Source organism: Sturnus vulgaris, chromosome 12 (assembly GCF_052056855.1).
Source record: "Sturnus vulgaris isolate bStuVul1 chromosome 12, bStuVul1.hap1, whole genome shotgun sequence".
In the NCBI taxonomy this organism is placed as follows: domain Eukaryota; kingdom Metazoa; phylum Chordata; class Aves; order Passeriformes; family Sturnidae; genus Sturnus; species Sturnus vulgaris.
The window spans coordinates 21,801,473-21,822,440 of NC_142254.1; the positions used below are offsets into that span (position 1 = coordinate 21,801,473).

Consider the following 20,968-nt stretch of genomic DNA (forward strand, 5'->3'; position numbering starts at 1 on the left):
AGCTGTTGTTGCTCGTGCTGTGGTGGCCGATGCTGTGGGGAAAAAATAAGTGAAAAATGGGGGCAATAATCAGTGATAAATGGGGAGAAAATCAGTGATTAATGGGCGGAAAAATGCATGAAAAATGGAAGGAAAAATTCAGAGAGAAATGGGGGCAAATATCAGTGATAAATGGGGAAAAAAAATCAGTGATTAATGGGGGGAAAAATGCATGGAAAATGGGGGGAAAATTCAGAGAGAAATGGGGGCAAAAATCAGTGAGCAATGGGGGGGAAAATCGGGAAATATCCATGGAAAAATGGGGGGAAAAAATCAGTGAGAAATGGGGGAAAAAATCAGTGAGAAATTGGGGAAACATCATGGTGAAATGGGAAAAAAAAAATCTTTGATAATATGGGAAACAAATCATTGAGAAATGGGGGAAAAAAATCAGTGAGAAATGGGGAAAATATGGGAAAAAATCCACGAAAATTGCGGGAAAAAATGCATGAAAAATTGGGGAAAAATCAGTAAGAAATGGGGGAAAAAATCCATGAAAAATGGCGGGAAAAATCAGATCGGCGATCGATAGCTAATGCGTGCCGATCGATTAGATCGGCGATCGATTGATCACGACTACCGATCGATTATATCGGCGATCGATTGCTAATGCCTGCAGATCGATTAGATCGGCGATAGATTGATCGCGCCTGCCGATCGATTAGATCGGCGATCGATTGCTAATGCCTGCCGATCGATTAGATCGGCGATCGATTGATCGCGCCTGCCGATCGATTAGATCGGTGATCGATTGCTAATGCCTGCCGATCGATTAGATCGGCGATCGATTGATGGCGCCTGCCGATCGATTAGATCGGCGATCGATTGGTAATGCCTGCCGATCGATTAGATCGGCGATCGATTGATCGCGCCTGCCGATCGATTAGATCGGCGATCGATTGCTAATGCCTGCCGATCGATTAGATCGGCGATCGATTGATCGCGCCTGCCGATCGATTAGATCGGCGATCGATTGCTAATGCCTGCCGATCGATTAGATCGGCGATCGATTGATGGCGCCTGCCGATCGATTAGATCGGCGATCGATTGCTAATGCCTGCTGATCGATTAGATCGGCGATCGATTGATCGCGCCTGCCGATCGATTAGATCGGCGATCGATTGCTAATGCCTGCCGATCGATTAGATCGGCGATCGATTGCTAATGCCTGCCGATCGATTAGATCGGCGATCGATTGATCGCGCCTGCCGATCGATTAGATCGGCGATCGATTGATGGCGCCTGCCGATCGATTAGATCGGCGATCGATTGATCGCGCCTGCCGATCGATTAGATCGGCGATCGATTGCTAATGCCTGCCGATCGATTAGATCGGCGATCGATTGATCGCGCCTGCCGATCGATTAGATCGGCGATCGATTGCTAATGCCTGCCGATCGATTAGATCGGCGATCGATTGATCGCGCCTGCCGATCGATTAGATCGGCGATCGATTGCTAATGCCTGCCGATCGATTAGATCGGCGATCGATTGATCGCGCCTGCCGATCGATTAGATCGGCGATCGATTGCTAATGCCTGCCGATCGATTAGCTCGGCGATCGATTGATCGCGCCTGCCGATCGATTAGATCGGCGATCGCTTTCCAATGCCTGCCGATCGATTGCTAATGCACACTATTTGCACACTCCTTGCACACCCTTTGCACTCGTACAGAGGCAGGAGGTTTGTCAGTTCTGGTCGGGGTTTTTTGGGGCGTTCATTCCGGGGGATTTCCTCAAGGATTGGGACACTCCTTGATTCCATCCCTTGCCTGTCTCCCAAGCGCCACCCTGTGGGCAGAGCGCGGTACTGCGCGCCTGCCTCTCCCAAGATGGCGGCTCGGGTGTCGCTCCCCGACCTTCTAACTCTGGCTGCAAAAGGAGGGGGGCACAGCAAGGAGCCCGCTCGCTCTAGTGGGATGCCTGCGCACGACGCCGACACCGATGCCACGGGTGCGATTTTCGGCGGCGTTTCCAATCGTGCGGACATCTCCTTCAGCCCGCTTCGGCCCGGGGGAGAGGGGCGGGGCCGCCAGCGATGGTCCCGGCGCAGCCCGGGCAGGCTCGGGGCGGAGCCGGGGCTTGGCGAGGCGGGGCACGGAGGTCCCGGGGACGGGACCGGGCGGGGCCGGGGCGGTGCTTTAGGGGCGGTCCCCAGTGGTCCCGGGCGGCACCGGGGGCGGGGCCGGGTGATCCCGGAGCGGTACCGAGCTGTGCTGGGGACGGTGCTGCAGGGGCGGTGCCGGGCCCGCCTCAGGGTGATTGAATGCCCAGAAATCGCCTCCTCTGCCCCGTGCTCACACTGAGCTGCGGGCTGCAGCGTGCTGTCGGAGCTCCGCACACAGCACGGATTTGGGCTTCCCCTCCTCTCAAACCCTCTCCCCCTTCTTCCTCCTCCTCATCTTCCTCTTTGTCCTCTGTCACTGCTGAGGCTCTGGAAAGAACTGAAATTCTGCAGGGAGAGATGTCCTCTCGTGGCCCCAGGGACTGCCTCGGCACGGGCCACGAGCGCCTCCGGCCCCTGCCTTCTCCTGCTTGAAAAGATCACCTGGAGCCCGAGCTCGGGGGGGTGAAATCAGCTGAAATCCAGGTAACTCTGTCAAGTGCCCCCCAGGGACATCGGCGGGGCTGGGGGATGAGGGTTTGAAACAGCAAATTCTTTGGAATATACACCTGTCCCTGTGCCGATGCTGCTGAGCTTCCTGCCACAGTATATCCCCACTCCATGAGGCGCTGTGAGGTTATGGCAGTGGGAATTGAGCAGGGAATTCGGGGCTATGGGCATAATTCACGGGAGCTAGCAAAGCTGACAGCCAACCCCAAATCGGGGCACAGCACAGAGAACAATCTGTGTGCTGCCCTGTCAGCTCAAGCTCCTGGGCTGGGAAGTATTGGGAGTTAAATGTATGGAATTACACAAATCACAGCAACTGGCATCACCCAGAGGGACAATCCAAGGCCCAAACAATTCCTCCACAGTCCACTCTGGGAAAAACACCCTGTGCCTGCCAGGAGCTCTGACCCTGCTTTTCCTACCAGCTCCTGAGCAGTGTCAGGGCCACCACGACGCCTTTAAAATCCAGATAAACCCCAAATCCTACACAGTGAATAATCCAAAGAAAGTACTGAATTGTTGTCATTAAAAGCTCAAAACTCATTAAGAATTCTATGACAACAGTGTAATGGACTCCCAGGAACCTCATGAATGCTCTCGGTTTCATTTTTGTGTATTTTTACTCCCTCATTTGGCAGCTTGTAAAACTTATCCTGGAATTCAGAGGTCAAGCAGGATCGACTTTGGATTGACCTTCACCTCTGGTCCCACTTTGTGCAAACACAACTCGTGCCCAGGTGGGTGAACTCATCACCTCAGCTTTTCACTCCAGAGTATCCCCTCCTTATTTCCCTGTAGATGAACTCAGATCCACTCCTCACCTCCACTGGTCATCCAAGCGTCCATTCTGTTCCCCACAGGCCCTGGTGGCCCCAGGGAGCTCCCTTGGCCTTTCTCCTGCCCCTCTGCAGCCCGAGGTCGCTACACAAACAGTTCTTGTGTCCCCTCTAAATGACCCCGGGTTTTCTGCTCAATGAATGGCATGACCCGTGCCCACTGCTCATGATTCACCCAACCAAAATCAAGAGCAAATGTTGCTTGGGCTTTAAGAACTTGAAATAACTCTGAAGCAAAAGAAATCACCTTTTTCTTCTGGTTTTTATTTTTATTTTTTCATTTAAGATGCTGGACTTGCCTCTGTGGATGTGTGCTGAGCTCTCACTGCAGGGGACTGTCAGGCCTGAATGGCTGTGAGTTCGTGTTCTTCTCAGTAGGGAATCAGAAATTATTCTTAGACCATAGAATTGTTTTCTGAAACCTTTCCCCTTTCCTCTTTGTGCCTTTGAATTTTTCAGCTGTTCCCTGTTGTCACTTCCCCTGCCTGACTTCTGTGCAGCTCCTAGCTGGGAAAAACTGGGAAAACTTAGGGGGTACAGAGGTGGAATTTTTGGCTGGATTTTTCTAACATTTCTAATTTTGCTGAACTTATTTCCCCAGTGAGAAGAGCACGAACTCACAGCCATGCAGGCCTGACAGTCACTGCGGGAAATCTGACACAGTATTAATAAGTAACCTTTCCTGAGAGCAGTCACCACCCCAGTCCTCCAGCCTTGTCAAATGTTTGCAATGAATGGACCCAAGTTCTAATCCTTAATCTAAATTTATGTCAGCTTTTGTTAGAAAGATACCGGACAGTAAATCATACAAGAGAATTTAAAAATTGCACAAAGAATAACCGGCCCAGACCAAACCCAACCGCCCCCATCAGTGCTCCACCCCAATTTTGGGAGAAACAGTGATACAGTTTATAAATACTCTCCTTCCACACTATTCAGTCCTTCACCGCACATCCCCAGAGAGGAGTCCCTCAGACCTTGCTCCCCTGAACACCAGGAGAGCTGGAGTTTCACCCAGATCCCACATTCCCATGGCAGTTAATCCCAGCAGGGAGGCAAAGAGGAACCCTGCATCCTCTGACATAGCCCACAGCACGGGCAGCACCAGGAGCCCTCCAGGCTCAGACCTCTGGTGCTGAAGCCTCTGGGCTTTGGCTGATCAAACACCACAGCTCTTGGCAAAGATGCCAGGAGAGTCGTGATTCTTCCTGTCCTGAAAGAGAGGAGGAAAAGAAAATTAAGTCGACTGCAGAAGGATTCCAGCTCTCAACTTCTGCTCTGATTCCTCACTCTGGGGTTTTATCCATGACAAGTGACACCAATTCAGAGTGCCCTTTTCCAGCATTTTTATTCCTAACTATTAAAAGGATGCTCATTTCTCTTATTGTATTCTTTGCTTAATTTTATTAGAGGCATTTTCATCCCAGACCCCACTTGTCAGTTCTTCAATCCTTTAGCACTGGACTTGGCACAAAGGGATACCCGTGGTGCTGCATCACAAGAAATCCCAAAGAGAAACCCCTTCCAAACCTGACGGAGAAAGCTTTCAAGGCACTCCAGAACACAGACAGCTTTTCCTGCCTTGTCAGGCCACACCAATTCTGTCCCATCCACCTGAACTGTGCAGGTGAGGAAAAGGCTTTCCTTGCTCCTCGGGAATCACTGTCTGAGACCACAGATGTCCATCCTGGGCAGCACCTGGAAACAACGTGGGAAAGGCAAAATGAGAGTGTTTTCTATCAGAAAATTACTACTACTAATAAAAATAACAATCAGAACTTCTGGACAAATTTAGTAACATCACTTTGATATGAGAAATACAGGCCATGCCCATCCTTGTAGCCCAGGTGAAAACAGGAAGGAGAACTAGAGGAAAAGCAGAGTCCCTTATTTGATCTCTGGACACAAACTGAGGCCTTTTCCCTGTGAAACCAAACTCACCCTTCCAGGGTTCCTGAGATCAGCTACGAGGAGGCTTTTGGCACTCCAAGAGCAGCTGGGTCACAGCTGGATGCGGCTTGGGTCTGGGAGACACCGTGCTCCTTCTGGAATTATAGCACGCAAATGCCTGCTCCTGGCCCCAGGCCCGGAGATAAAATCTGTGGGGTTTTTCCCTGTGCAACATTGTTCACCCCTCCCAGGTTCCTGAGATCTGCACAGAGGAGGCTTTGGGCACCCCAAAGGCAGCCAGGGTTACAGGTGGGGGCAGCTTGGGGCTGGGAGAAATCCTCATCCATTTGGAATTTTATCAGGCAGAAACCTGGCTGGGTGCACAGGTCTCTGGACACGACCAGTGGCCCTTTCCCCTGTGAAACAAAACTCACCCTGCCAGGCTCCTGAGACCACTTAGGAGGAGGGGTTTGACTCTCCAAGAGCAGTCGCAACGAGAGATGCTCACACAGAAGGCCATGCAGAAGAGGAAACGAGCGCACCCGCAGCCCCCCAAGGCGCGCCCCAACGCCCCAGACCCGGCACTGCCAGCTCGGGCAGTCCCATAAAGCATCCCCCGCCTCCGCAGCGGCGGGACAGGCGGGGCCCGGGGTCCCGAGGAAACCGAGCGTGCCCGGAGGCGCGGCAGGACGGCAGCGCAGCGCCGCCTGGCGGCGGAGCAGGAGAGCAGCGCCGGGCCCCATGGCAGTATCGGTACCCGTGCGCCCCCTGCTGTCCGCGGCGATGCAGCGCCCGATGCCGAGTTCCACGCCCGTGTCGCCGAGGGAGAGGGGCACCGCTGGCTGGGGCCTCCCCGCCGACACGGACAGAAGCCGAAGCAGAAGCCCCGGTGCCATTGGCGGCCCCTACCCAGCGGGCCGGGCTCCGCCGGGCCCGCGGCCCCGCGCGGTATCGGGTCGGCCCGCTCCCGTCTTCGTCGCACCCGGGCCCTGCTCCTGGCATGAAGCGCGTCACCGCCCCGCGCCGTCCCGCCCCCCCGCGCGTCATCGCGTGCGTTCGGCGGCCCGCCCCGGGGGCGGTGCCGGGGGCGCTACCCGGGGCGGTGCCGGGGCAGTGCCGGGGGCGGCACCGGGGGCGGTGCCGGGGGCGTTCCCGGTCGCCGTGCCGGGGTAGCCCGGGGAGCGGTTCCGGGAGCGGTTCGGGGGGCGGTGCCGATTGCAGTCCCGGTCCCTGTCTCCAGTCCCCGTCCCCGATCCCGGTTCCGGTCCCTGTCCCAGGTCCCCGTCCGCGATCCCGGTCCCTGTCCCATTTCCCCGTCCCGGTCCCCGATCCCAGTCCCGGTCCACGTCCCCGATCCCGATTTTCCCCCCCCTTTCACACTGATTTTTCCCCCGATTTATCAATGATTTTTTTCCCCATTTTTTCCCATTTCTCACTGATATTTTCCCCCATTTTTCAGGGATTTTTTTCCCCATTTCTCACTGATTTTTTTCCCCATTCTTCATGGAGTTTTGCCCCCGTTTTTCACTGATTTTTCCCCATTTCTCACTGACTTTTTCCCCATTTTCCCCCATTTCTCACTGATATTTTCCCCCATTTTTCATGGATTTTTTCCAGATTTATCCCCATTTCCCACTGATTTTTCCCCATTTTTCATGGACTTTTCCCCCCCGTTTCTTACTTATGTTTTTCCCCGATTTCTCATTGATTTCCCCCCCCCCCCCCCATTTCGCACTGATTTTTTACCCATTTTTCCCCATTTCTCACTGATTTCTTTCGCCATTTTTCATGGAATTTCCCCACCCATTTCTAACGGATTTTTCCCCCACTTTTCCCCATTTCTCACTGATTTTTCCCCCCATTCTTCAGGGATTTTTTTCCCCATTTCTCACTGATTTTTCCCCCCATTCTTCATGATTTACAGGATACTCTATCGTGAATGGAAAGCAATTAAAGGAAGGGGGGAGGTTACCAGCCACCTGGTCAGCTCAGACAGCAGAGCTGCACACGCTTGTGAGAGCCTGTGAATTATAGCAGGACAAGACATTAAATATATTTACTGATTCTAAATATGCATATGCGGTAATACATGCATTTGGAAAACTATGGGGAAAAAAAGAGGTTTATTAAGCTGCAGAAGAAAGAAGAAAAAAATTGGTTTACAAGGGATGGCAAGCAGTGGATACCAAAAGCTCTAGCCTTACAATTGTTAAAACAACTTCATTAAAGGAGTCGTTCTGTGCCTTCTTTGGGGTGAGGAAAAAAGGCTGAGGGGGGCTCCGACGTGGTTTGGGGCACCCCAAGGTCCCTGGGAGAGGGAGCCGGGCTGCGCTGGAGGAGCAGGTGAGTCGGGCATGGGGGGGGGGTCATGGTGGGTGCCAGAACATTGAGAGGGAGGGGTGGGTGTAGAATGCATGAAAAACAGAACCTTAAAAAATAGCTAAATATAGTCTAAAAGGAATGTTTTATTGGCTTGTGTTTGGATAGAGGTAGGGTTTTTTTATAGATACTGTAAATAGAAAAGATAAAGAATAAAAATATAGAAGCAAATATAAGAAACCAATATATAAATATATTACATTACATTATATTATGTTATGAAAATAGAAATATATAAATATTCAGACTTTAAAAGGAATGTTTTATTGGTTTTTATTTGGTTAGAGGAGGGTTTTTTGAAAATAATATAGGCAAAAATATACAAATATGCAAAAATAGATACTGACATAAAATTATTATAACTATATATGCATATATATATGTAAGTATAAATATATAGAAAAAATATAAATATAAAATACATGTATGTAGTATGTAATAGAAATAATTTATCGATTTTAATATGTTATATTAAATAGTATGTTATAATAGAATGTAAATAGCATCTAGTATATTAATATACTAGTAAAAACTACATTAAATAGTATATAAATATAGAATACACAATATAGACATATAAATCTACAGATATAAATATGAAAACTAAATAGAAAAATATATTCAAATAGAATTTAAAATAATCGAGTTTTTTGTTTCTATTTGGTTAGAGGCAGAGCTTTTAAAGAAATAATATTAAAAACTATGAACCTCCAAATATAGATGGATATAGATAAAATAGAAATAACATTAGTAATATAAATCTATGTATATAATGAATAATAAAATAATATTGTATATATGATAAATAGAATAGCAATTAAATTGAATATATGAAATATGTCTAGATTATGACTAGAAATTAAATATTAAAAAATAGATGATTTCTATATATAAAAGGTTTTTTTTTTTCATTTGGTCAGAGGCAGGGCATTTTTAGTTTGGGTCGGGGTTTTTTTGGGGCGTTCATTGAGAGGATTTTATGACGGGTGGGGACTCTGGTGCTTGGAACTCTCTCCCTTCTCTGTCTGTCCCTGACAGGGCGGCAGTGCCGGGCTGAGTTGGGCGGCAGTGCTGCCGCCGTGTGGACACGGGCGGGTACTGCACCGTGCCCCTCTCAGGATGGCGGAAGGGCCCGCGGGCCGGGACCCAGCCGTGCGGCAGCGCTCAAGATGGCGGCCTCTCTAGGACCCCGGCGGATAGGCGTTTACATAAAACGCCTGTCCGCGCCCGCCGGCGCCCTCACGCCCGCGGCACCGGGGACCGCGCGGCCGTTGTCGGCACGCTCTGAAACATCCGGGAAAATTGTCGGCGAGCGGATCGGCGTCGGCGATGTAATCAGGCATCTTATGCCTACACACCGGGGTCCTGATTTTTTCCCGCCCTTTCTGCCGCCATTTTTGGCAGGTCAGCCGGGGTGCCGCCCGAGCCGCCATTTTGAGAGTGCGGACACACTCAAGATGGCGGCCTCTCTAGGACCCCGGCGGATAGGCGTTTACATAAAACGCCTGCCCGCGCCCGCCGGCGCCCTCACGCCCGCGGCACCGCGGACCGCGCGGCCGTTGTCGGCACGCTCTGACACATCCGGGAAAATTGTCGGCGAGCGGATCGGCGTCGGCGATGTAATCAGGCATCTTATGCCTACACACCGGGGTCCTGATTTTTTCCCGCCCTTTCTGCCGCCATTTTTGGCAGGTCAGCCGGGGTGCCGCCCGAGGCGCCATTTTGAGAGTCCCGACACGCTCAAGATGGCGGCCTCTCTAGGACCCCGGCGGATAGGCGTTTACATAAAACGCCTGCCCGCGTTCGCCGGCATAAAAATAAATATGCATAAATATAAACATAGACATAAACATGCACAAACGTTAACCTGCATAGATATAAACATAAACATAAACATAAACATAAACATAAACATAAACATAAACATAAACATAAACATAAACATAAACATAAACATAAACATGCAAAACAATAATAATAAATATAAATAGAAATAGAAATACAAACATTAATAAAATCAGTGAGAAAGGGGGTAAAATCAGTGAGAAATGGGGGGGAAAAACCATGAAAAATGATGGAAAAATCAGAGAGAAATGGGGGAAAAATCGGTGAGGAATGGGGAAAAAGATCAACGAAAAATTGGGAAAAATCAGTCAGAAGTGGGGGATAAAAATCAGTGAGAAATGGGGGGAAAAGTCGGTGAGAAATGGGGAAAAAATCAGTGATTAATGGGCGGGAAAATGCATGAAAAATGGGGGGAATAATTCAGAGAGAAATGGGGGCAAATATCAGTGAGAAATGGGGGGGAAAATCAGGAAATATCCATGAAAATTGGGGGAAACATCCATGAAAAATGGCGGAAAAAATCAATGAAAAATGGCGGAAAAAATCAGTGAGAAATGGGGAAAAATGGGGAAAAAGGAGTGATAAATGGGGGAAAAAATCAGTGAGAAATGGGGAAAAATGGGGAAAAAAATCCACGAAAAATGGGTGGAAAAATCCATGAAAAATCAACGGAAAAATCAGTGAGAAATGGGGAAAACATCATGGTGAAATGGGGCAAAAATCAGAGAGAAATGGGGAAAAATCATTGAAAAATGGGGGATAAAAATCAGTGAGAAATGGGGGGAAAATGGGGAAAAACATCAGTGAGAAATGGGGAAAAAAAATCTTTGATAAATTGGGGCAAAAATCATTGAGAAATGGGGAAAATAATCAGTGAGAAATGGGGAAAATTTGGGAAAAATCCAGGAAAATTGCGGGAAAAAATGCTTGAAAAATTGGGGAAAAAATCCGAGAGAAAATCCCCGGGAATCCCCGGGAAAAACCCCCCGGAATCCCCGAGAAAATCCCCCGGAATTCCCCGGGAAAATCCCCCCGGAATCCCCTGGAAAATCCCCCTGAATTCCCCGAGAAACTCATCCCGGAATCCCCGTGATAATCCGTCCGCTATCCCCGAGAAAATCCCCCAGGAATCCCCCAGAAAATCTCCCCGAAATCCCCGGGATAATCTCCCCGGAATCCCCGAGAAAATCCCTCGGAATTCCCCGGGAAAATCCTCCCGGAATCCAAGAGAAAATCCTCCCGGAATCCACGAGAAAATCCGCCCGGAATCCCCGGGAAAATCCTCCAGAAATCCCCGAGAAAATCCCCCGGAGTCCCCGGGAAAATCAACCCGGAATCGCCGGGAAAATCCCCCCAGAATCCCCGAGAAAATCCCCCGGAATTCCCCTAGAAAATCCCCCCGGACTCCCCGAGAAATTTCCCCCGGAATCCCCGGGAAAATAGCCCCCGGAATCCGCGAGAAAATCCCCCCGGAATCCACGCGAAAATCCCCCAGAAATCCCTGTGAAAGCCCCCCCGGAATCCCCAAGAAAATCTCCCCGGAATCCCCGAGAAAATTCGCCCGTAATACTCGGGAAAATATGCCCGGAATCCCCTGGAAAAACCCCCCGGAATCCCCTGGATAATCCCCCCGGAATCCCCGATAAAATCCCCCTGGAATCTCCAGGAAAATGCCCCGGGAATACGCGAGAAAATCCCCCCGGAATCCCCTGGAAAATCCCCCCTGAATCCCCGAGAAAAACCCCCCTGAATCCCCGAGAAAATCCCCCCGGATTCCCCTGAAAATCCCTCGGAATCCCCGGGCAAATCTCCCCGGACTCCCCGAGAAAATCCCCCCGGAATTCCCCGGGAAAATCCCCCCGGAATCCCCGAGAAAATCCCCTAGAATTCCCCGGGATAATCCCCCCGGAATCCCCGAGAAAATCCCCCCGCAATCGCCGAGAAAATCCCCCCGGAATCGCCGGAATCATCCCCTGGAATTCCCCGGGAAAATCATCCCGGAATCCCCGAGAATATCCCCCCGGTATCGCCGAGAAAACCCCCCCGGAATCCCCGGGAAAATCCCTCCGGACTCCCCGAAAAAATCCCCCGGAATCCCCGAGAAAATCCCCCGGAATTTCCCGGGAAAATCACCCCGGAATCCCCGAGAAAATTCTCCCGAAATACTCGGCAAAATCCCCCAGGAATCCACGGAAAATTCCCCGGAATCCAGGATAAAATACCCCGGAATCCCCATGAAAATCCCCCGGAATCCCCGCGAATATCCCCCCGGAATCCCCGGGAAAATCCCCATGAATTCCCCGGGAAAATAATCTCGGAATCCCCGAGAAAATCTCCCCGGAATCACCGAGATAATGGCCCCGGAATACCCGAGAACATCCCCCGGAATTGCCCGAGAAAATCATCCCGTAATCCCCGAGGAAATCCCCCGGAACACTCGGGAAAATCCCCCCGGAATTCCTCGTAAAATCACCCCGGATACCCCGGGAAAATCCCTCCGGACTCCCCGAAAAATTCCCCCCGGAATACTCGGGAAAATCCCCCCGGAATCCCCGAGAAAATCCACCCGGAATCCCCTGGAAAATCCACCGGGAATTCCCCTGGAAATTCCTCGCTGAAACCCCTGGAAAATCCCCCCGGAATTCCCCGGGAATATCCCCTCGGAATCCCCGGGAAAATCCCCCCGGACTCCCCGAAAAAATCCCCCCGGAATACTCGGGAAAATCCCCCCGGAATACTCGGGAAAATCCTCCCGGAATTCCCGAGAAAATCCCCCGGAATTCCCTGAGAAAATCGCCCCGGAATCCCAGTGAAAATCCCCCCGGAATCCCCGGGAAAATCCCCCAGGAATCCCCTAGAAAATCCCCCAGGTATCCCCGATAAAATCCCCCTGGAATCCCCTGGAAAATCCCCCTGGAATCGCGGGGAAAAAGCCCCCCGCATTTCCCGGGAAAAATCCCCCCGGAATCCCCGATAAAATCTCCCCGGAATCCCTGAGAAAATCCCCCCGGAATCCGCGAGAAAATATGCCCAGAATCCCCGATAAAATCCCCCCGGAATCCCCGGGAATATCCCCCAGGAATCCCCGATAAAATCCCCCCGGAATCCCCCAGAAATTCCCCCCGGAATCCCCGACAAAATCCCCCCGGAATTCCCGACAAAATCCTCCCGGAATCCCCGGAAAATCCCCCCGGAATCCCCGGAAAATCCCCGCGGAATTCCGGTCCATTTCTGTAGGAGAATAGTTTGTAAGGATAGTGCAGAAGGCACTAGTTGCCAACGAGTTACAGCTGTACTGATTAGCAAGGAGTGGAAACAGCCTTGCCTGCCCAGTGAGGCTGGTTGTTATAAAAGCGTGGGTCAGCTGGCTGCCAGTTTCACTAAGCACAGCTCCAGCTGGAGGTGCAGAGCCTGCTGCAGTGTGGGCTGGAGCCTGCTGGCTGTGCTGCGAGGAGGAAGGGACACGTGGCCGTGCAAGGGATGGACAAGGTGAGAGGATGCTGTGTGTGGGACAGACAGGCTCAGGTGGCTGGGGAAGGGACAGGCTGGGGTTTAGCCAGTCGTACAGAGGAGAGGAGGAGTCGGTGCTGTGTGGAGCTGCCTGTGAGAAAAGGAGTCAGAGTTGCCTCAAAGAAATCTGTGGAGAGAAGGCATGAAAAGTGTGTAATGAAAGACTCATGTTGGTGCCTGTCATGTCTGTCTTGATATAATTGCTACACGTTTTCTCGGAATGCTTGAATTTAGACATAAAATGAAAACTTTATTGTAAGAAAGGAATGCATTTCTCACCAAAGTGGTGTAGGGTGGGGGATCACAACTCACAGATGGCCTGGAAGCGGAACGGCCACAGGGGTTACTGTAACTGGGCCTCCAGTACCAAAGCCCCAGTGGGTTTAAAGGCTAGAGCTGGGCTGGGATTAGCACGGGCTCTGCAGCTGGGCTCATGCACAGGTCTGTCAGCACTCCTACCCGAGGACAGTCCCTCACCTAGGGAGAGGTTCTAGGCCTGGAGATGAGGCTGAGTTTGGGAAGGGTGCTGAGGACATGGTTAGGGAGGGATGTAAATGCATATCAAAAGACTTAATTTTGAGGGGTGGCAAGCATTAGCTATAAACCAGTAAGTATTTACAGCTAAAGGCTGGAGGTGGGGGCTGTCTGAGGAGGACAGGACTGTTTAAGGCTGAAGTTGGAAGAGAAACCTTGGTGAAGCTTTTGCGTTAGAAACGGCCTCACCTGCCAAATCAGATTTTTGTCTTCAGGATTGCATGAGTGAGGATGCCACAGCCAAGGAAAAGGTTCAGGTTTGGGAGGCAAAGGCGAGTTAGGCAGGGCTGCAGGGCTGGGGCTTGGCTGTTTCCATACTGCTCAGGGCAGCAAAGGGTAGCTGGCTCACTGGGCCTTGGATCTAGAACTCTTTCTGGAACAAGGTGGAGAGCTGAGGTTCATGCAAGGAAGGGGCCAGGAATTCTTTGTCTGACTGGAAAATGCCAGAGGGGCAGTGTGTGACTCGGATAGGATGATATGTTCATCTGGCGAGAGTCACAAAAGAATATTTTGGTTTACTGATAACTGGGCAGCTCAGAAGTTACTACTTGACTTAGTTGCTGCTCCCATCTGTTGCACACATAAACAGAGCAAAGCAGACGAATTCTCTCGGAGCCTGAGGTCTTTGACTGGCCCTCCAAAAATGCTGCCCGCTAAAAAACAGACGTGGGGGAGGAAAGTTGTCAGATACAATAGAGCAAGAAAAGGACACGGGCTTCAAAGTGCCCTCCAGCAGACCACGGAAGTGACCTGTCTGGAAGTGAAACCAGCAGTCTGCTTCCCCAGCCTCCTGGAAGCCTCTAACAGCTACACAGGCAGTGAGGGGAGAGAACAATTCAACCTAAAAATAATTTTCAGTAGCGTTCTGCACTGCTGTTAAAAATACTGCAACCAGGGAATGTGGTGTGGTGATAACTATTAGGCCTGTAAGTCTGGTAACTGGGGCTTTTAGCTCAAACATCTCGGTATGGCTACTTTGAGCCTTGTAAAAGCTGCGTTAAGTCCAATTTCTTGGGTAGTTCTACTAGCTCTAGCCTTGCTTTTCATCCCCTCAGTAACAAAGCAACTCCCTCTCGAGAATGTTATTTACTTTCCATATGATGTGCCTACCGATTTCTGGAATTGCAAATGTCTTTGGATACATGCGTAAATTTAAGTTTCAAGAAAGCTGTCAAGCTAAAACAAAGGCTTGCCATAATGCAGAAGAAAATGTTTTATGGAAGAACTGAGAGGTCCCTACCTGGGCATAGAATTTGCTATACGAAGGTGTGTTCCAAACGGATCTGCCATCTAAACAAGCAGAAAAATAGTTGGAATGTAGTGAGTTCAATTTAACTATTGCTAGAAATAGGAATTATTAGCAGAGCTTGGAGCATGATATCACTAGCAGCAGTAAGACGCTTTTAGTTTGCTTCTCATAAATTACTTGTAAAAAGCATTTGTACCTAGTGTGTAGCAATTAATATTTCCCCATTTTCTTCCCCCCCGCCCCCCAGTCTCAGGTACTCCTTTTATTTTACCCTTTTCTGTCTTGTAACATCATCTTCCTTTATTTTATTCTATCTTCTGTTCTCAGAACATCGCAGCATCCTCTGTCAATGTGAAAGCATTTGTTCATCCTGTCTTGGAATGGCTGTCAATGTTGCCCTCTTCTGGATCACTTTTTTTTTTTTTTTTTTTTTAACAATATGTTGCTAAATGTCAGGAAAATTAATCCACAAACACCAGCGGTTTATGTCCAAAAAGGAAACAGAGGAGTCCTTTTTGCTTTATTCGAATAAAGGGAGAGGCCATCGGACATTCCCCTGGGATCTCTCAAATTTTTGGAGGACGCAGCCTCCTTTTTATCCTATTTTCCCGGCCGCATTTCCCTCTCTCTTTTCCCATTGGCTGAGGTACTTGAGAGGCACAGACTTCCCGGAACGCCTGATACCTGAAATTCCCCTCTAATGTATAACCCTCCCTTTTAATTTTTAATTCTTATAGAATTCATAGTTTCCCCCCGTTGCTTCTTTCATCTTTCGATATCCAATTTCATTTATCAGCAGCCCTGCAGTTTGTTTGTAAAGGCAACTATCTCTTTCCATTCATCAATCAGTGGAATCCATCCCATTGTTTCTTTTATCTCTCAGTGCTAGCCTTATCTACAGGCTGATCCACAGCTCATTTGTAAAGACAAATTCAACATTCCTCTCAGCTAATAAATGAGAAGTTAGCTGAAAAAAGTAAAAACTGGATTTTTTTTTCCGGTGTGTGTCGGACAATACAGTGGAGAGAATTTGCGGGAGGATGATCGAGGATATCCTATTATAATATCGTTCTCGGACATTTTACTATTTTAGATCATCAGTTGTATTCTGAAAGAAATCTATTTTAATGATATGTGTACGTTTGCACGAAGTTATAGTTAAATATAGCTTGCGGCTGGGCTCTTTAATGAATAGGGGTATTTTTGGTTTTAATTCAATATTTTATGCTTGTGGTGTGTAGTGTGCTGATTTATTTTTTAATGTTATTTACTACGTGCGCTTTTGTTTTTGAGTGAAGGTAACTTTCTGGATGGCTTTGTATTTGAGGCAGAATGAATTGAAGTAGGTTTTTAAAACTGATTTTTCATATGTACGATGGGGAGTTTAGTAGGGGCAGCTCTGATGGTGGGGGCTTGGTTGTTAATTTTATCAGACGGCTTTTGTTAGATACAGCTTTTAATTCTGGAAAGTTTTTTTTTCTAATGTCGTGCTTTGAAGGTGGTTTTCGAGGATGTATGGTATAGCTTTATTTTGTTTGTAGATGGTGTATGATAAGGGCTATGGTCTATTTATCTAATGCCATGTTTTTTCATTCAGGTGTTGATAAGGGAGTTCTTGAATGGCGTTTTGTGTTGTTTTTGTTTTTGGTGGGGCGTTGTTTTTAAAGGATACCTTGATAAGGTTTGCCGATGGCGTTCTAGCCTGTAGCATAAGGCATAGGGTAGTTTTTGAATTATTTTGTGGTGGCTTTGATTCTTGCCAGTATGTAGTGTTTGTTTGAGGTAATGCTGTGTAGCTAATTTCTGTTTTCTTATTAATATTAGAATTGGAGTGTTGTAGTATATGGGCTGTTATTATATCATAGGGGTTCTATTTATTTGGTTTGATTGTTTTCTAGTTATGGATAATTTTTCTCAAAAAACCATTTTCAGGATTTCAGGCGTGACACAAAAGAACGCTCAGATTGCTGGAAGGGAAACGTGTGCCCAGATTGTCTCGAAGCAGTGCTGCTGTCGGTTCTCGTTCAGTTGTGTCTTCTGAAAATGAGACTGTTGTATTCATTGCGCTGTGCTAAACACTTGTCATTCTCCCAATGCCAGGAAACAGATGAAGCTTGAAGAAAGAGGAAGGAATTTGGAAGCGTACAAACAAGCTGAGAAGAGGTTCAGAGATCAGGGTGCTCACTGGCAGCAGGGGCTGGGGTTAGGGCTGAGCAGGAGCAAAGCCGGAGCACATCAACCTCACCTCGTGTTTTCTCGGGGGCTTTATGGCCCTGGCAAGAGAGAGATGTTCACTGACGAGTCCCAGGCCGAGCCGTGAGCACAGCATGTTGTGTTGGAGCTGGGGGTTTTTTTTGAGACGTTCAGCAGCCACACTCTCTAGTCAAGAGTCCTGAGGTTTGTTGCTGCTCCACTTTCATCCTCATATCCAGCTTCCAGCCCTTTTCTTCTCTCTGTCCAGTGTGTCTTTTGTGTTCCTTTCTTGTCCTGTGTGCTCCCCATCCCATTCCCGTTCCCTACGGAGGGGGAGGGTGTGGAGACTGGGGGCTCCGACGTGGTTTGGGGCACCCCAAGGTCCCTGGGAAAGGGAGCCGGGCTGCGCTGGAGGAGCAGGTGAGTCGGGCATGGGGGGGGGGGGGGGGGGGGGGGGGTCATGGTGGGTGCCAGAACATTGACAGGGAGGGGTGGGTGTAGAATGCATGAAAAACAGAACCATAAAAAATACCTAAATATAGTCTAAAAGGAATGTTTAAATGCTTTTTATTTGGGTAGAGGCACGGTTTTTATAGCTAATATAAAAATAAAATATAAAGAATAGAAATAGATTGGTATACATGTAAAATATAATGAAATATAAGTAGCAAATATCTATGAAAAATCTAGTGTATAACAGAAATAATGCAAATATAAGAATATGTATAAATATAAAATAGAGCTATGAGAATGGTAATAAGAATGGGGTAAAACATCAGTGAGAAATGGAAAAAAACCACATGAAAAATGGTGGGAAAATCAGTGAGAAATGGAGAAAAATCAGTGAAAAACGGGGGGGGGAATCTTTGAAAAATGGGGAAAAAAATCCGTGAGAAATGGGGGAAAAAAAATCCATGAAAAATGGGGGAATAAATCAGTGAGAAACGGGGAAAAGTGGGGGAAAAAATAATTGAGAAATGGGGAAAAAATCAGTGAGAAATGGGGGAAAAAATCCGTGACGAATGGCGGGAAAAGTCATTAAGAAATGGGGGAAAAATCAGTGAGAAACAGGGAAAAAAATCAATGAGAAATGGGGGAAAATTTGGGACAAAATCAGCGAGAAATGGGGGAAAAAGCAGTGGTAAATGGGGGAAAAGTCGATGAAAAATGGGGGAATATTCAGTGAGAAATGGGGGGGGGGGAAATCAGTGAGAAATGGGGAAAAAATCCATGGAAAACAGGCAAACAATCCATGGGCAATGGCGGGAACAGAGCGAGCTGTTGTTGCTCGTGCTGTGGTGGCCGATGCTGTGGGGAAAAAATAAGTGAAAAATGGGGGCAATAATCAGTGATAAATGGGGAGAAAATCAGTGATTAATGGGCGGAAAAATGCATGAAAAATGGAAGGAAAAATTCAGAGAGAAATGGGGGCAAATATCAGTGATAAATGGGGAAAAAAAATCAGTGATTAATGGGGGGAAAAATGCATGGAAAATGGGGGGAAAATTCAGAGAGAAATGGGGGCAAAAATCAGTGAGCAATGGGGGGGAAAATCGGGAAATATCCATGGAAAAATGGGGGGAAAAAATCAGTGTGAAATGGGGGAAAAAATCAGTGAGAAATGGGGGAAACATCATGGTGAAATGGGAAAAAAAAATCTTTGATAATATGGGAAACAAATCATTGAGAAATGGGGGAAAAAAATCAGTGAGAAATGGGGAAAATATGGGAAAAAATCCACGAAAATTGCGGGAAAAAATGCATGAAAAATTGGGGAAAAATCAGTAAGAAATGGGGGAAAAAATCCATGAAAAATGGCGGGAAAAATCAGATCGGCGATCGATAGCTAATGCGTGCCGATCGATTAGATCGGCGATCGATTGATCACGACTACCGATCGATTATATCGGCGATCGATTGCTAATGCCTGCCGATCGATTCGATCGGCGATCGATTGATCGCGCCAGCCGATCGATTCGATCGGCGTTCGATTGCTAATGCCTGCCGATCGATTAGATCGGCGATCGATTGATGGCGCCTGCCGATCGATTAGATCGGCGATCGATTGCTAATGCCTGCCGATCGATTAGATCGGCGATCGATTGATCGCGCCTGCCGATCGATTAGATCGGCGATCGATTGCTAATGCCTGCCGATCGATTAGATCGGCGATCGATTGATCGCGCCTGCCGATCGATTATATCGGCGATCGATTGATCGCGCCTGCCGATCGATTAGATCGGCGATCGATTGCTAATGCCTGCCGATCGATTAGCTCGGCGATCGATTGATCGCGCCTGCCGATCGATTAGATCGGCGATCGATTGATCGCGCCTGCCGATCGATTAGATCGGCGATCGATTGCTAATGCCTGCCGATCGATTAGATCGGCGATCGATTGATGGCGCCTGCCGATCGATTAGATCGGCGATCGATTGATCGCGCCTGCCGATCGATTAGATCGGCGATCGATTGCTAATGCCTGCCGATCGATTAGATCGGCGATCGATTGCTAATGCCTGCCGATCGATTAGATCGGCGATCGATTGATCGCGCCTGCCGATCGATTAGATCGGCGATCGATTGCTAATGCCTGCCGATCGATTAGATCGGCGATCGATTGATCGCGCCTGCCGATCGATTATATCGGCGATCGATTGATCGCGCCTGCCGATCGATTAGATCGGCGATCGATTGCTAATGCCTGCCGATCGATTAGATCGGCGATCGATTGATGGCGCCTGCCGATCGATTAGATCGGCGATCGATTGCTAATGCCTGCCGATCGATTAGATCGGCGATCGATTGATCGCGCCTGCCGATCGATTAGATCGGCGATCGATTGCTAATGCCTGCCGATCGATTAGATCGGCGATCGATTGATCGCGCCTGCCGATCGATTATATCGGCGATCGATTGCTAATGCCTGCCGATCGATTAGATCGGCGATCGATTGATGGCGCCTGCCGAGCGATTAGATCGGCGATCGATTGCTAATGCCTGCCGATCGATTAGATCGGCGATCGATTGATGGCGCCTGCCGATCGATTAGATCGGCGATCGATTGCTAATGCCTGCCGATCGATTAGATCGGCGATCGATTGATCGCGCCTGCCGATCGATTAGATCGGCGATCGATTGATGGCGCCTGCCGATCGATTAGATCGGCGATCGATTGATCGCGCCTGCCGATCGATTAGATCGGCGATCGATTGCTAATGCCTGCCGATCGATTAGATCGGCGATCGATTGCTAATGCCTGCCGATCGATTAGATCGGCGATCGATTGATCGCGCCTGCCGATCGATTAGATCGGCGATCGATTGCTAATGCCTGCCGATCGATTAGATCGGCGATCGATTGATCGCGCCTGCCGATCGATTAGATCGGCGATCGATTGCTAATGCCTGCCGATCGATTAGATCGGCGATCGATTGATCGCGCCTGCCGATCGATTAGATCGGCGATCGATTGCTAATGCCTGCCGATCGATTAGCTCGGCGATCGATTGATCGCGCCTGCCGATCGATTAGATCGGCGATCGCTTTCCAATGCCTGCCGATCGATTGCTAATGCACACTATTTGCACACTCCTTGCACACCCTTTGCACTCGTACAGAGGCAGGAGGTTTGTCAGTTCTGGTCGGGGTTTTTTGGGGCGTTCATTCCGGGGGATTTCCTCAAGGATTGGGACACTCCTTGATTCCATCCCTTGCCTGTCTCCCAAGCGCCACCCTGTGGGCAGAGCGCGGTACTGCGCGCCTGCCTCTCCCAAGATGGCGGCTCGGGTGTCGCTCCCCGACCTTCTAACTCTGGCTGCAAAAGGAGGGGGGCACAGCAAGGAGCCCGCTCGCTCTAGTGGGATGCCTGCGCACGAC

At 49.1% G+C, this 20,968-nt stretch overlaps 2 long non-coding RNA genes across 2 annotated transcripts; one reads left to right on the forward strand and one right to left on the reverse strand.

Moving 5' to 3' along the window:
* Positions 1-2,196: 2,196 nt before the first annotated feature.
* LOC148222444 (uncharacterized) lies at positions 2,197-5,117 on the forward strand. The gene is made up of 3 exons (XR_015806402.1): positions 2,197-2,630; positions 3,293-3,391; positions 4,901-5,117. It is a non-coding gene; the product is annotated as an uncharacterized LOC148222444 (long non-coding RNA).
* LOC148222445 (uncharacterized) lies at positions 3,734-6,415 on the reverse strand. Its single transcript, XR_015806401.1, has 3 exons — positions 6,290-6,415; positions 5,021-5,188; positions 3,734-4,703 (listed from the first exon to the last, which is right to left on the reverse strand). It is a non-coding gene; the product is annotated as an uncharacterized LOC148222445 (long non-coding RNA).
* Positions 6,416-20,968: the final 14,553 nt, after the last annotated feature.